Source organism: Pleurodeles waltl, chromosome 11 (assembly GCF_031143425.1).
Source record: "Pleurodeles waltl isolate 20211129_DDA chromosome 11, aPleWal1.hap1.20221129, whole genome shotgun sequence".
NCBI classification, from domain to species: Eukaryota; Metazoa; Chordata; class Amphibia; order Caudata; family Salamandridae; genus Pleurodeles; species Pleurodeles waltl.
The window spans coordinates 977,963,816-977,979,815 of record NC_090450.1 but is presented as its reverse complement, the minus strand read 5'-3'; positions in this window follow the sequence as shown (position 1 = coordinate 977,979,815).

Genomic DNA, 16,000 nt, shown 5'->3' with positions numbered 1-16,000 from the left:
CGACGGTGCAGTTGGTAATGACTGTTCCTTTTCCCTTGTGCATGTCATGTAGGTCAGCGCCCACCAGAAGAGTGACATCTGGCGTGCCATCGCCAAGGAGGTCCGGACCCTGGGGGCCTACCAGAGACGGGGCACCCACTGCCGGAAGAGATGGGAGGACATTCGCTGCTGCAGCAAGAAGACGGCGGAGGCTCAGCTGGGGATGGCCTCCCAACGTGGGAGGGGTGCCCGTCGCACCATGACCCCCCTGATGTTCCCTGATCCGGGCAGTGGCCTACCCGGAGTTGGATGGGTGCTTGAGGGCATCACAGCAGACACAAGGGGGTGAGTACACTCTCATTCTGCTGACTTTGCGTGCAGTGGAGGTGTCTGGGTGGGGGAGGTGGTCTGTGGGTTTCCCTAGGCCAGGGCGAGTTCGGTAGGCAAGGCCCCTCCGTAATGCAGGCCATGTGGCACTCTACCCCACCTCAGCAGAGTGCCAAGTACAGGTATAGTTGCCCCTGTGGCATCCATGTGTGCAGATGTCCACCATTGCCATGTAGGCCATATCCCAGAAATAGCATATGCAGAGGGCAGGAGCACGGCGTAATGCAGGGAGCTGCTGTGTCTGTCTTGTCCGCCAACGGTATCTGTATGCCATGCACTCAAACTCTCTTTCTTCTGTCTCCCCCCCTTTTTCTGCTCTCCCTGTCCTTTTGCACATCAGCATCATCAGGCGGAGGTACAGTGGCACCAGAGTCGAGGGAGCTGCATCCCACATGGCCATGGAGGGCCACACCACGGACTCTGAATGCACCAGTGGGACGGCGGGCGAGGCGAGCTTCACGTCGGCCACCGGATCACCAAGCAGCGACTCAGACTCGTTCGCCGATGGGGGCTCCCTTGTGGTGGCGGCACCATCTGTGCGCCCCACTTCTACAGGTACAGCCGCCACCTCCCCTACCAGCACCGCCTTCCCAGCAGCCCCTCAGCTTTCTCCCCGTGCCCGCTCACCCAGGAGGGTGGGCATCACCTTCACCCCAGGCACCTCAGGACCTGCCCCAGTCACCCCTGCTGCCCTCAGTGAGGAGGCCATTGACCTCCTCAGGTCACTCACTGTTGGGCAGTCTACCATTGTGAATGCCATCCAGGGTGTAGAACGCGAGTTGCAACACAGTAATGCATTCCTGGAGGGCATTCATTCTGGTCAGGCTGTCCTTCAGTGAACCCTGCAATCTCTGGCCTCAGCACTGATGGCAGCCATTGTCCCTGTGTCCAGCCTCCCCCCTCCAACCTCCTCCACCCAGACCCAATCTCCTGTACCCCAGCCCATCCCAAGAACACCTACAGACCAGCATGCACACAAGTCAGCACACACAAGTAGCTCAAGCAAACATAGGCACCACACAACCCACAGGCACTCACGCAAGCCTCACCCACATACAGAGACAGCAACATCCACTGCCTCCACTGTGTCCCCCTCCTCCTCTTCTCCCTCCTCTCTCCCAGTCTCGTCTACACACACACCTGCATGCACCACATCTACAGGCACCATGAATCGCACAAGGAGACCCAGCACCCCAAGCCGCTCACCTGCACTCACCACCTCCACTGCCATTTACACGTCCCCTGTGTCCTCTCCCAGTGTGTCTGTGACGCCCCCTCCCAAAGTACACAAACGCCGGCAACCACACACCCAACATCCATCCACCTCACGACAGCCTCCAGTACCTGCACCTGCACCCAAAACACCTAAAGTGACACCTCCGACAACCACCTCCTCTTCCTCCACTCCCAGACCCCCTTCAACTACCCATCCCAGTGTACGTCAGAAACTGTCCCTCTGTAAAGTTGACCTTTTTGCCCCCACCCCGCCCTCCAATTCATCAGTCCCGTCGTAGCGCCTCAGCCAAAAAGCCTTCAATACCAGTGGTGCCTGTTCAAGGTTTGTGGAGTGCACCGGCCACCAGGGCAGGCAGTATGACCGGAGCCAAGGCACTGGCAGCCCACCCCCTGTAAAAGCTCTAAAATTGGAGAGTAGACGACAGGACCGTGTTAAGACTCCTGGTGGGAAAACAACTGACATGGGTTCCAAGGGGATTGGAAAGTCAGCTGTGACTCCACCAAAGGTGGGGAAGGGCCAGAGGAAGTCTGCCCAGCCTGGTGTGAGTGTCACAGCGGAGAAGTGCGCCATCATTCCCAGCGGTCGAGACACAACCGCCAGCACCGTCGTCACTGGTCAGGAGACCACCGCCACCGCCAGAGTCATAGCCCAGGAGGGCCCAAGTATCGTCACTGGTCAGGAGACCACCGCCGGAGTCACAGCCCAGGAGGGCCCAAGTATCGTCACTGGTCAGGAGACCACCGCCGGAGTCACAGCCCAGGAGGGCCCAAGTATCGTCACTGGTCCGGAGACCACCGCCAGAGTCACAGCCCAGGAGCGCCCAAGTATCGTCACTGGTCAGTAGACCACCGCCGGAGTCACAGCCCAGGAGGGCCCAAGTATCGTCACTGGTCAGGAGACCACCGCCGGAGTCACAGCCCAGGAGGGCCCAAGTATCGTCACTGGTCAGGAGACCACTGCCGGAGTCAGTGCCCAGGAGGGCCCCGGCTGCCACAGCCCAGGTGGGCTATGATCGAACGTCATGCCACACACCAATGCCCAGTGTATGGAACGTCATGCCACACACCAATGTCCGTACCAGAACCGCCATGGCAAAGCACCGCTGAACATTCCAGAACAGCCATGGCAAAGCACCGCTGAACAGGGCCAAGACCGCCATGGCAAAGTACCGCTGAACAGGGCAAAGACCGCCATGGCAAAACACCGCTGAACAGGGCCAAGACCGCCATGGCAAAGCACCGCTGAACAGTCCAGAACCGCCATGGCAAAGCACCGCTGAACAGGGCCAAGACCGCCATGGCAAAGCACCGCTGAACAGTCCAGAACCACCATGGCAAAGCACCGCTGAACAGGGCCAAAACCGCCATGGCAAAGCACCGCTGAACAGTCCAGAACCGTCATGGCAAAGCACCGCTGAACAGGGCCAAGACCGCCCTGGCAAAGCACCGCTGAACAGGGCAAAGACCGCCATGGCAAAGCACCGCTGAACAGTTCTGAACCGCCATGTCAAAGCACCGCTGAACAGGGCAAAGACCACCATGGCAAAGCACCGCTGAACAGGGCAAAGACCGCCATTGTAAAGCACCGCTGAACAGTCCTGAACCGCCATGTCAAAGCACCGCTGAACAGGGCAAAGACCGCCATGGCAAAGCACCGCAGAACAGGGCAAAGACCGCCATGTCAAAGCACCGCTGAACAGTCCTGAACAGCCATGGCAAAGCACCGCTGAACAGTCCTGAACCGCCATGTCAAAGCACCGCTGAACAGGGCAAAGACCGCCATGGCAAAGCACCGCATTACAATGCCTTTTACTGGGCTCACTGAGCCTTATCATAGAGAGACTGACTTGTCATGATTATCAAATTATCTATAAATTACTCATTTTCCTCAGAATCACTTTTCTGCTCACTCTTTTTGTCATCTTTCCACTCATTCATGTTTTCTGTCTTACTATCCTTTGTCCTGTTTTTGCCAGTAGCAACCACAAGAAGCACTCCCAGAGTTTTTTACCACATTCTCATGCCAGTCCTTTTTCCCTGAACGCAATGTCACTTCCAACCATATTTCATGGCCTTATCAACTTGATCCTTTAACGTTTGCTATTGTTTTTTGTCCTTTTCCACATAATTTCATTGTTTCAGTGTCTCTAACTGTGCAGGTCTCGGTTGAGGTCTCATATCTAACATAACATGCCTCAGGTACTCAAGATTCTTGAGGTCAAATGTACCATTCTCAGGAGATTGCAAGTTTTTTATCACCTTTAGTAGCTTTGTCCATTCTTATGCCACAGAGACGTATGGAAACCATGATTCATTAGCATCTCATGTGCTGCATTTCCAACTGGAAGTGTAATTCCCACACCTTAGAAGGATTTCTTCGATTTGGCTTTAAGCACAAGCACTGTTGTTTCAACGAAACTTTCACAATGCACATAATGAATCACAATATATTTTCAAAACAAAAACCCTAGACACAATGCACACTGTCATCAAATAAATAAACATGTGTCTGCCTACCAGAACACAGGAAGGGAACCAAACAAGACACTGAAAGGTATATTTTACCCCTTGATACTACCTACATACAGTCTGAACTATGTTTCTTTACCAGTGATTTAAACCCAATCTGTAACCCATGTATTCTATCCTCATGCACAGAATAGAATGTCACGATTCCTAATTAGTACTCATTCACAGCTACATTATTAAGGACCTTATAAACTTCAACTTATATTCGACTGGGCACTACGCCTTATTTAGCAGCCAACTTTAATTCTTACTCTAGTTCTCCACCATTCCCTTGACAAAACCCACAACTCATTACAACAATGTACATCACATTACAACATATCACAACTTCACTTCCTGAGCACAAATATAACACGACATGAACACAATAAACAAATGAAAATAACATACCACACGTCGTATGACATCTCGCACCACACAAAAATTCCAATAATGCTCACCAATTCCACTCATTAGCCAAAAACTCTCCAAGATTTTCCATCTTTCCACCAACCAAACATTTTCATGAATTAACTTAATTGGTGTTATCTAGCATAATTACTTAGCTTGTCTGCCCACATTTTCTGCTAAAAATCCATTGATGCTATAATGAACTAAGTAAGAGGGTTGATAAGCAAGATCAGGGCTGTCTGAGTGTTTGTAAGACTAAGGGCCTGATTTAGATGTTAGCGAAGGAAATACTCTGTCACAAACGTGACGGATATCCCGTCCGCAGTATTATGATCCCCATAGAAAGTAATGAGATTGGCATACAGCGGACGGGACATCCGTCACATTTGTGACAGAGTATTCCCCTCCCTCAACATCTAAATCAGGCCCTTAGTGAGTCTTCGTAATATTTAGGGGGTCATTACGAGTGTGGCGGTCTTATGACTCGCGGTGATGGTCAGGACCGCTGCAGGTGTGGCGGTCCGACTGCCATATTACAACCCTGGCAGTCCGACCACCAGGGAACCGCCAGCTCTGCAGGGATGGGCAGTGATCGTAATCTGCCAGGGCAGCACTGCCCTGTGGATAACAACCTCGTTATCCGCCAGCCTTTTCATGGCAGTAACACAGCCATGAAAAGGCTGGCGGAGAACAGGGGGGCCCTCTACCTAGCACCATCATAATGTTCACTGTCTGCTTTGCGAGGGTGCACCCTGATGCCTACAGAATTGCCACCAGCTCGATTATGAGCCAGAGACAGTGCTGTAGCCTGTTACTCGCTAGGCAGAAACCTGGGTTTACGCATGCCGACCTAGCAGGAAACTCGTAATGATTGCAGCGGGGAGGTCGACGTATAGGCCACCCTGTCGGAAGTTTGACAGATGGGCTTTCCCTTCCACCAAACTCATAATGAGGCCCTGAGTCCTAAGCAAATAAACAAACCTGCTTGAGACACAAGATTCCAGGTTAAAACCTCAGGGGTTTACTATCATTATTACAGAAAGAAAAAATAATTATTCAATTAGGAATCAGCATGAACAAAATCATCAACTGTAGTTCTGCAAGAGGACTAACATAAGGTTTGCCTCTGATAAAAATACATCCAAGAAAATACAAAATACAAACCCGTACCCCTGGCACTTTCCCATACAGCTTAGCTTTTGCTGTCAGTGAATAATCTTGCCAAATAGCTATGAATTATTTTTCTAAGCTTAAACTTGTATGTTTTACAACAGTTTTCCCTGCTACAGTATCATATATTCAGTTGTATCAAATGCTTAAATTTGACAAATTATGTGTGCTCTTTTAGTCATTTAAAAAATTTCTCAATCTGCAATTAATTCGAAGACTGGGATTCCCTTTGTCTGATTCTCACTGTGTATCTAACAGCAGTTAAAGGGTCTTAGATACAGTACATTGCATACCACAATCTGGAAGGGTACATTTAAAATGTTGATTTTATTTGATCATGGATATTTATATAGCACAATCCTGGTCTCAGAGGACAGAGTAGAACGTTTACCAATAGCAGTGAGATATGTGCTAGATAAGTGTGGTTACATGCTGCACATGAGGATGTGTAGACATGATACAGACAGCACCAACATAAGGAAAGTAAGAGAGATGATTCACAAGCAGCGTGAGTGATACTGTATGTGCTAATGAGTGGAGTCATTTATCTGAATATAGAATAAGAGTGAAAATGCAGGTTTTAAGCTTGTTCCTGGTTTGTTCCTGGACAGGAAGGACTTGAGAGGTTAACATAATTTAACTGAAATGAATCGCATCATTGTCTCTTTGCCTTAAACATTTTTCACACATATTCTCCATTTTCTAAAATCCATTTTTGTTACATCTGATAAATGTTTTATTACCTCAAGTGGTCATTTATTTTTCACATTTCACTTTTTAAATCCATGTTTGCGGCAACCTTTACTGCTGTATAATCTTGGTTAATTACAATTTCCCATTTTTTGTTCTGGGGAAGCGATGTTCTAGTGACATTAAGGTAAAACTGTTGAATTACTCTTACAAAAGGTCAGCATACATTTGGCTTGTGACCTTCTAGCACCACTATGGTCAAAGTACTTTTATGCTGAGTTTAGAGCAGAAAGTAACAGTAGTCTTCACAATTTCTGCCTCCTCACAAAGAATGTAGCTGTTGTACATTACTCAGTGGTTCCTATTGGTGTAAGCATTGATTCTCTTTTTTACAGTTCAACTCTTTACAAAAATGAACGTTTCCTGAAGAGTTAAGAGGCATGTTTGCAAGCCTCTAGCGCGACCGGAGCGTCACTTTTTGTGATGCTTTGGTGGTGCTGTGCACTGCGCCATATTTACAAGGCGGCACTAAGCCGTTTTTTGTGGCTTAACGCACCCTTTCAAATTATGGGCCCCTCCAATGAAGTTTTCTGCAGCAGAGGGGCGTGCAATGAGTGTTGCTGGAGGCATCCATGGCTTTCGCTGCTGCCCCACATTTACATGGAATCGTAAATCTGAGACAGCGCCAAAAACTAACACCATCCCAGGGGTGGCGTTAGCATAGAGCAACGAAGATAGATAAATACTTTTATTTCTCCTCGTTTTTGCTTTTTGCATGTGTGCTGCATTCTGCAGCACACATAGAAAGAGCAAAACACCATGAATGATTGTTTATGTGCAGAAAGGTGTCCTTTTCTGCACATAAACATTCAATAACGATGATTTGCTACTTCTATGTTTGCTGCACACAGCACACCAGGCCAAAATCCTTCCCCCTAATAACCATGCCGAGGTGCAGACATTCCTTATTTCTTTGTCTTTCCTCTCACATGTTGCTGTGTTATTGTGAAGAGAGGAATTAGATATTTTATGGAATTCAACTCAAGCCTCTTTATTTCTCCAATTCTCCTCCTTTCTTTCTTGCTTTCTTTCCTATTCTTTTACAGACCTGTGCTTGTATTTCCCTGCAGAAGATCCAGTCTTGTATGTAGATGAACAAATGATGTACACACATGAAATGCCACGCGATAGGTCTTGGTCTCACAAAGGATGAACAAAAAGCCCAAGGACAGTGTGTGCAGTCACACTCCTAAATAGATTCATTTAAAAAAAAAAACATACATTGCACTGAAATTTTATGAAACAGGATCACCCAGAAATGCATCCTTTGTGATGCATGGTTGTACGTACTGATGCCAGAACATGAGACTAAAATGATACTCTGCTGATTTGAGAAGTGGTGTAGTCTCTCATCTATAAATCTCACCACGGTTCAGTCCCCTATGGACTAGGCACTATAATTTTGCACTAATGGAGACCACATTACGCTATAGAATGATTAAATTATGTGGTACAGAAAGCCTGTTTTTTTACATTTAAATAAACATTGATACAGAACAGGTCCCAGTACCATAGAAATTAAGGCCCTCATTATGACTTTGGCGGTCTATAACGTGGACCGCCGAAGTCCCGCAAGCCACAAGACCGCCAGGGATGGTGATCATCCAACTGCCATACTATGACTGCTGGCGGCTCTCTGCCAGAATTTGGGTGGAGAGTCGCCAGCAGCCATACTGGCAGTCGTCGGTGCAGTGGAGGCTGCTCCTCTTGCACCGCCACGTCATCACAACACTGCCACGCCTATTACGAGCTGGTAATAGGTGTCGCGCTGTTGTGGTGACGGGGCGCTGGCGGAGCAGCAGGCCCCAAGGATCCCATCCCTTCCTGGACGACCACTGAGAAAAGGTAAGTGCCCGTCTGATAGGGGAGAGGGGTGATGAGTGGTGTGTGCGTGTAAGTTTGTGTGATTGGAGGGGGTGGTGTTTGTGTGCATGTATGTGTGTGATTGTGAGTGTCTGTGTGAGTGTGTGACTGGATGCGGGGGTGGTGGGGTGTGTGCGAGTGTATGTGTGTGTCTGTACGAGTGAGTGAATGCATGATTGCATGTGTGTGTGGTGCATGCCTGCTTGGATGGGGTGGGGGTGGGGGTGTGAGGGTCTCTATGGGCTTAGGGGGGACCGCGTCGTTGTGGGGAGGGGCTGGGGCTAGTCGCATACTGGCGACAGGGTTTCCTGGTGGGGTTGCCACCAGGAAATCCCTGACGGAAAGGAGGCTCCAAATACCGTTGGCGGTCGGACCACCCTGGCAGTACAGGTGGTGAAACGACTGCTTTGCAGCCTGTTCACCGCCGTGGTCAGAATCTGGCAGTACTGCACCGCCACGCCGTCGTCAGTGTTGCCGTCACCGCCAGAGTGGTGGAGCTGGACCGCCAATGTCATAATGAGGGCCTAAATCTTTTCCCCAAGAAAGTAAACTATACATTTTCAGAAGTTCTGATCATCGGCGTTCTTCAGCAACAATTAATAATAATCTTGCAGGTAGGCACAGAAAACCTTTATTTTAATTCACAAGAGGCATTCTACCTCTCAGAGGTAAATAGTTTGTATAGAACATTGTGCAATGTGGCATTCAGTAGAAAATAATGAGGTCATTTCGACACTCGTAGGTGGCCCACCACCTTTTCCTGGGATCTCACTGCCTTCAGAACAACTACCAGAGCTTCAGTCGTTCTAAAGACAGAGCACTTTGCAGTGCAGGTTGCTTGTATATTTCACATTTTTCCCCTCTACAACTCATCTCTTATTCTAGGCTTCACTGTTCTGGTTTCACCTTTATCCAACTCACTGCTCCTTTCTCTTGACCAGTCTTTCTATGCCTTCCTTCTCATGTTATACTTTTCTCTATTTTACAACTTTATATCTAAACCTTTCTTCTCTCCATATATATCTCTGACTACGTCTCCCTTTCTACTGCCACCTTTTTTCCCCCAATCCCTCTCTAACTCACCTTCCTTTCTACAGTAATGGTCCCTTTATCTCGCCTATCTGTGTATGTGTTGGGCGGGCTACCTGTGCAGCGTCCCAACTGTGTGGTCCCTTCAAGGGAATGTGCGTGTAGCCTTTAAGGCTGTGTGCTGCACCGGGACAACTGCTCATCATCTGTGCATCCCCCTTGTACTCACCTGATTATATGTCCCTGTGGCATCCGTGCTAGGTTTCTGTGCTGCTTCCATTGGTGTCCTCCTGCCTTCCTCTTCAGCCTTCGTCCAAGTGCTTGGCGTGCACCGTCTCTCCTGGATCGCAGTAGGTTTGTCATTTGGTGTTGGATTCGTCAGGTTTCCCTTTCCCCGGTGGTGGTCGCTACTTTCTCATGGCGACCTGAAAAATACAAAAGGAAAATTACATAAAAGGCAATCTCTTCATATTGGGTAACATAATTCAAGCTTTTTGATAAAGTATAAGTATACTTATCTGATGGATTCTTGTTAAAGGAACTGGTGAATTCAAGTCTTTCTGTTTTTCTAAGGAAAGGAAAGACATTATTATTTGCTCAAGGTCTGGTGAATGGATAAACATTATTAATACCAGGATATGGACATTGATGTAAAACTATAAATGTATTAAGCTTGATAAACTTGTGAACATTGATTTGGAACTCAGAAGAGCATTACATTTGTTGAACTGATGAACATTGATAATACCAGGAGATGACAATTGATTTAAAACTCTGAAGGGTATTACATCTGTTGAACTGTTGGACACTGATAATACAAGGAAATGAACATTGAGTTAAAACTATTTATGGTATTAATAGTGAATTATGGTCTGGTGATAAATTTTCCAGAAGAACTGTTTTTTAAGTTAGTATTCTGCTACTTAGAACCCCAGAGTCAAACAATCTGAGTAGGTGATAGGTGGTTACTGACTAGTACTCTGGTATAGATATTTGTGTATGTTTCCCTGTATGAGTCTCTCGAATTGAGAGTTCTGAGTTCTGTTTCATAGATATAGAGCATTTCTTCCAACAAGGAACCATCTATTTACTAAGGAGGCAGGGACAGGAGTGGGTCACATTATTATGGAAAACCATAGTTTGTAAATGTTCTAAACTCTAAAGTTGTATTACTTGTTTTCTAGGAGCTGGAAAGACAACCCTGTTGTTGTCAGGTGGGAGGATGGTGTCTGCCTTGATCAAGCTTTGTCCCGGTGGGTCAGGCTTGACCATTTTTGTGGGCTGCTTGGTTTGCAGGGAAGCAGGGAATTACGTTGTGTCCATTTCACTCCTGCAAAAAAGGTAAATCCTGATAGTATCTCACTCCTCTCCCCTCTTTCTGCATTTCCTTCTCCCTGCCTCTGGCTTTGATTAGTTCTTTACCTCACTCTGAAACCTTACCTATCATTCTACCTTTCTTTCTCCACTGATCTCTAAAGATTACTCTCTCTCTGTATCCATATTTCAGGCTACCTCCTTCTTTAATACATGTTTCCTGTCTTTCTTCCTCAACTTCATCTCTCTAGGTGTGCAGCTCTCATTTCCCCTCTATTCTTCATCCTTCACTCAGTCTTTGCTCATTCAGCAGAATTAGTTTTCACTGTCTAGGCAGAGATGTATACACATGAAAAGAGGAGAGGATGGACCAGGCAGAGGGCGAGCACTAGCAATACAGAAGAAATATCAGATTTCACTTGATGAAATGGTAAAAATGCTCAGAGAAATGTTTTGATTTTCACTGTTGCAGCAAGAACACCAGCTATGAAGTGAGATTTATTTGAGAACATGAATATCCGTTGATTGAGGCTATAATTTCAAGTGCTCTGTGTGCGTGTTTTATTTTAATATTATTCATTAGTCAAACTAATCATACACCAAATCACCCTTACTGTGGGTTTCCTACCAAGAGAAGAATTAGCAGCCAAGATTTGGAATTCTGCATAAAATAATGTTGCCAGGCAAAAAATATAGACCCATGCGCAAAATAAATGTATTTCTTAATGTTTGTTTCAGATTGATTTTGGTGCTATTTAGCGAGTGGACTCCACATAGCTTAAGTTTCAGCCATTTCTGCATGACCATTGCTGAAATTCTGACATCTAGTCAATAATGCTGATCAACAAGAGGCTGGAAGTAGTTGGAAAGAGGTAATCAATTCAAAGTTTCTCCCAAAATATGTCTTGCCCGGGTCGCCAAAAATCCTTAAGATGGCACTGATATCAGTTTGCATTAACAACATCTGAGATTCATTCTCATTTAATTCCTAAATGCCTGAATATAGGTATCATATTGGGAAAGGTGACAGACATCCTCTGCCAAATGTCCTTAGCTGTATTGCTCTCTGCATGCAGCATTTTCAGACATGTTTTATCATTTTGGGCCAGAAAATATTTGTTTAAGTATAAAACTATGCAGAAGTTTGTGGATTTTTGACAAGTGAGAAACTTCCAAAGCTACCTAGAAAGTGTAGTAGCTGTTGAATTGCATAATCCGACTGGCCCTATACAGAGTACTCTTAACACTCACTGGGAATGTGGTTGTGAATTGACCATCTTACCCACTAACCTTTATAGGTAATTCAGGGCAAAGAGCTTTAGTGAGGTGTTCTGTGCTCTGCAGAGCATTAATAATGAACATTATATTTCGCTTGCATGGATGCATCTTACAGTGGTTATCTTTTTCTCCGGTGCACTTCTCTACCTGTCACCCAGTGAATGTATGTGTTCCTTCTATCAGATATTTCTCTTTTCCCTCTCTAAAATTCTTTTGCTCTCTTTCTCTCTCCCTATCTTCTCTCACTTTCCTTGTATGGGCTGTTTTCGAGTTTGATGGACAGGGTACTTAGTCACAAACTCATCTGAATAGAAACCAGCTCTGGGTAACACATTTTCTTTGAGAACCAGTCTTCAACTGGGATCTGGCAAGACTTTTTAACACTAAATTGTGATGAAGTTAAATCAATTACCTGAAGTTGTATAGTGAACGAGATGCTGATATCTTACAATATTTTTTTTTTATCTGAGGTGAATGACACAAGGTACAGGCAAATCACATTTCACCAAGAAAATTTAATTTTGCAAAATCTCCAAGAAATTTCGGGAAATGTTGTTTGTGTGGGGGGGGGGACAGGGACTACACACTGGTATCCTTTATCCATTTGGAATGCTGTATTCAAGTTCCACAAGGTGGTGGTTTCTGGTGGTCTTGCCTTACCCAAGTTGGACACGACATTCTGAACGTGCTGTCTATCCCTAAAATCTGCACCTCAATGATGTGCCCTAATGTTGGGTGAATCGGGGATGGTATTAACCTCAAATGTCGAGGCAATGAGTTCCAGAGACAAGATTCAAAACTGATTTTCAAAATACAGTCAATAAGAAAATGTGTGACTCCAAAAGTAAGTTCTATAGCAGAATTTTAGGAAACCATGGATTAAAAAAATTGCAGTTGCAGCAAAAAATCTCACTGGAAACACTTGTCTTGAAGGCTCTCATTATTTGGAAATACAGTACAGTGAGGAAAGTCAGAAATTGCCTAAGGGCCTGATTTAGATTTTGGTGGACAGGTCTGTCACAAAGGTGACGGACAGCCTGTCCGCCAAAATTTAAATCCCGGTACATACGATGGGATTTAGATTTTGGCGGACAGGCTATCCTTCACCGTTGTGACAGAGTAACTCATCCGCCAAAATCTAAATCAGGCTCTATGTGCAGTAAAACCAGTATGAAATTGGGAAACATCCCTACTAGCATAGGAAATGTCTTTTGGCTCACCCCCAAATCCATGTGTTTATTTTCAGTTTTTTGCATAGACAATGATGTAAATTGCAAAGTCAGAATAGTGAACAATATCACAACAAATTATAAGTTATTATTAAGCATATCACATAGCCTCACCACCTAAGCACTAGCCCACCACAAAATCTTACTTTTCCTCCTTCAGAAAGGGGATGTTAGAATACACGTTGTGAACAAATGCAATGCCCTATGCAAGGGGAAGATCCTTGAAAAATGTTGCAAAAGGATTTCTAACAGGCTCCGTGAGAGCATTATCATTCCGAAATAAGCAAAATCCAAATCTTGCTGCATGTAGCGTCAGGTAGAAATATAAACAGAGACTAACCATGATATATGATGTAGCATCCATTTTAAACAAGATGGTGTTGAGGCCTAACAAGAAACAAACTTTAACACATCCTAGCAAATTTGTTTAATTTGTAATAAGTTCATGTCAGTACGCATGTGTGAATTCCAGTATAGATTGATCATACTGCACACTATTGGAGCGTGTGTTTGCCTACAAAAATCCTTGTGCATTTTAATAATCAATTGTAGTGAGTGGCAGGTATATTTACTTTGATGAGAGCCACTTGCATATTTGGCTGAATTATAATAAATGTATTTGCCAAAAATAGAAAACATATACCTACCTTAAAAATATACTGAAATATTTACTCATGCCAACTGTATTAGTTCAGAAACTATTCTGAATACAATGTTGGCCTACTTTGTGACTATGGGGGTCATTCCAATCCAGGCGGGCGGCGGTTGCCGCCCGCCTGGCTGGAACCGCCATATGGCCGCTCCGCGGTCGAAAGACCGCTGGGGCCATTCTGACTTTCCCGCTGGGCCTGTGGGCGCTACCTAAGGTAGCACCCGCCGGCCCAGCAGGAAAGGCCCTGCAACACTGAAGCCGGCTCCGAATGGAGCCGGAGGTGTTGCAGGTGTGCGACGGGTGCAGTTGCACCCGTCACACTTTTCACTGTCTGCTAGGCAGACAATGAAAAGCAGGCTGGGGCCCTGTTAGGGGGCCCCTGCACTGCCCATGCCAGTGGCATGGGCAGTGCAGGGGCCCCCAGGGGCCCCAGGACACCCGTTCCCGCCAGCCTGTTCCTGGCGGTAAAAACCACCAGAAACAGGCTGGCGGGAAGGGGGTCAGAATCCCCATGGCGGCGCTGCTTGCAGCGCCGCCATGGAGGATTCGCCCAGCCGGGGGAAATCCGCCGGGAAACCGCCGGACCCGGTTTTCCGGGGCTATGAAGCACCGCCAGCCTGTTGGCGGTGCTTCAGTCGTTCGTGGCCCTGGCGGCCTATATTTTGTAACCAGTTACTCTCTTTGCATTTTCATAAATGCTTGCCGGTGTCTTGTTTTTTTCTCTCCTCTGCAAGTGTCTTGTCATCATGTTCGTTAAGCTACAATAGGCTAATTGGCCTGAGATAAGGAGACTGGGACGATGGGAGGAATCCTACTGTACTAAGAAGACCCGACAGATGTTACATTCATGGTCTACCAGATGATAGCTTCTTTCTTGAGAGCTGGGAAACCAGGGAGTGTACTGCTCCCAGAGAACACTATGGGGGTCATTCTGACGACCGCCAGGGCCACGAACGACTGAAGCACCGCCAACAGGCTGGCGGTGCTTCATAGCCCATTCCGACCACGGCTGTAAAGCCGCGGTCGGAAAACCGGGTCCGGCGGTTTCCCGCCGGATTTCCCCTGGCTGGGCGAATCCTCCATGGTGGCGCTGGGGATTCTGACCCCCTTCCCACCACCCTGTTTCTGGCGGTTTTTACCGCCAGGAACAGGCTGGCGGGAACGGGTGTCCTGGGGCCCCTGGGGGCCCCTGCACTGCCCATGCCACTGGCATGGGCAGTGCAGGGGCCCCCTAACAGGGCCCCAGCCTGCTTTTCACTGTCTGCCTAGCAGACAGTGAAAAGCGCGACAGGTGCAACTGCACCAGTCGCACACCTGCAACACCGTCGGCTCCATTCGGAGCCGGCTTCAGTGTTGCAGGGCCTTTCCCGCTGGGCCGGCGGGCGCTACCTTAGGTCAGAATGGTCAGAATGGCCCCAGCGGTCTTTCGACCGCGGAGCGGCCATATGGTGGTTCCAGACTGCCGCCCGCCTGGATTGGAAAACCCCCTAAATTAGGTTTGGTTCATTTGTTTGAAAATGATATGGAGAAGTCTCCTAGAGTCTTTTTATGCTTTAGTTGTGTGCGGTTTAGAACATCAGACCACACCATATCTGACTTTCGCTGAGAGAAGACCTCTTCTCAACTCTGCTGATTTCCATTGACCAGAATGTTGTCTTTCATGCTAGACCACTCATACTTTTCCCCTTCAACCTTAAGTTTGGTTAATCTGATGCCGAAACCTTCCTTATAGAATTTCCCCTTGCCTCTTTCGATACTTTATTTAGAACAGGGAAGTTCTTTATGGAACCTACTTGGGTGGTATTATTTCTTATCGTGTAGAAATTCAGACTGCAAGCTCATTTAAATATGTATGCTCTTACCATATTTTGTTTCAATTTTGCTGACTGATGTAACTTGTAATCAGAAGTAAATTGTTAATAAAGACCCTGAAGTTTGGACACCATCCTCGCTGGCATTGTTGTGCAGCCACATTGGTTTCACTGTAATTGAACTGTATTGCTGATGATGGCTCCTTTCTTTGACTTCAAGTCAACAATCACAGGTCCATACGACCAATGGAGGATTATCTTTGATGATTTTGCTAAGAATTTGAGGTTCAAGAAGCCAGCTCGATTACTATTACTAATGCACACTTTGGGGGTTATTACAACTTTGGAGGAGGTGTTAATCTGTCCCAAAAGTGACGGTAAAG